Source organism: Otolemur garnettii, unplaced genomic scaffold, assembly GCF_000181295.1.
Source record: "Otolemur garnettii isolate 467f Iridium unplaced genomic scaffold, OtoGar3 scaffold00050, whole genome shotgun sequence".
NCBI lineage: Eukaryota > Metazoa > Chordata > Mammalia > Primates > Galagidae > Otolemur > Otolemur garnettii.
Window position 1 is genome coordinate 7,692,430 of NW_003852445.1, and position 1,288 is coordinate 7,693,717.

At 37.7% G+C, this 1,288-nt stretch overlaps 1 protein-coding gene and 1 non-coding gene across 2 annotated transcripts in view; both read left to right on the plus strand.

The window, feature by feature from the left end:
- VPS18 (VPS18, CORVET/HOPS core subunit) overlaps window positions 1-1,288 on the plus strand; it is an 11,893-nt gene that overhangs the window by 3,712 nt on the left and 6,893 nt on the right. The gene's annotated exons all lie outside the window — the stretch shown is intronic.
- On the plus strand, window positions 1,152-1,255 carry LOC111725953. The gene has a single exon (XR_002773885.1). It is a non-coding gene; the product is annotated as a U6 spliceosomal RNA (small nuclear RNA).

A 1,288-nucleotide genomic window follows, 5' to 3' on the forward strand; every position in this document is an offset into this window, starting at 1 on the left:
CTGTCACATGGCACACACTCAGGTAGCACTACCAGGCTCGGTCCATGGGGCTGCACAGGGAAGGGGTAAGAAGCTGCTGGCTGAGTCCCAACCAAAACAAAGACAGTGGGAACAGGGAGAAAGGAACAGGGCCCATGCCACAGCACTCTACCGAGGGGGATAGCTTGAGGCTCTGTCACAAAAAAAAAAAAAAAAAAGATGTGTATTTGGCTATATAATAATTGCTATATGACAAAACAAAAACTCACTATACATTAGGTCAAAACAAAGACAGTGGGAAAATAATGTTTGTTTCACATATGACTAAGGATGTACATCCTTGTTCCTTAAAAAGCCCTTATAAACTACCATGTTTCCCTGAAAATAAGACACTGTCTTATATTTATTTTTTCTCAAGAAGACACACTAAGGCTTATTTTCAGGGGATGTCTTCCTCTCCGTGCATTTCACTCTGCATAGCCACACCCATCACTAGATCTTATTATCGGGGCAGGGCTTATATTTAACAAATGCATAGAAATCCTGCTAGGGTTTATGTTTGGGGTAGGTCTTATTTTGGGGGAAACACTGTAGTAAGAAAAAGATGATTCATGGTAGGCACCTATAGTCCCAGCTACTGGGGGGGGCTGAGGCAAGAGAATCGCTTGAGCCCAAGAATTTGAGGTTGCTGTGAGCTATGATGTTACATCACTCTACAAAGGGCAACAAAGTAAGACTCTGCCTCAATTAAAAAAAAAAAAGAAAAAAGATGATTCAGTAGAAAAGGGAGGGTAAAATAAATAAATAAGCAATTCACAGAATAAGAACTTAAAATTTGTAGTAAACTTGAAAGTATTTTGAACCTCTAGGAAGGGAAATACAAATTAAAATAACAATAAGATATCATTTTTTTTAACCCTTTAGATTGGCAAAAATTAAAGTAGTAATAATAAACAATGCTGGTGAAGATGCAGGGAAATGGACTCTCATTCATTGCTAGTGAGAGTAAATTGCCACCATCAGTAATCTGCCAATGTCTATTAAAATTTTAAGATGTCTATAACTTTGATCCAGCAATCCCACTTTGGAGAATATATATTTTAGAGAAGTTCACAGATATATAAACACGCAGATTATAAACACGCAGATTTAGTCACAAAATGGGTTATTTAGTGCTTGCTTCAGCAGCACATATACTAAAATTGGAACGATACAGAGATTAGCATGGCCCCTGCATAAGGATGACGCACAAATTTGTGAAGCGTTCCATATTTTTTTTTTTTTTTCTTTTGAGACAGAGCCTCAAGCT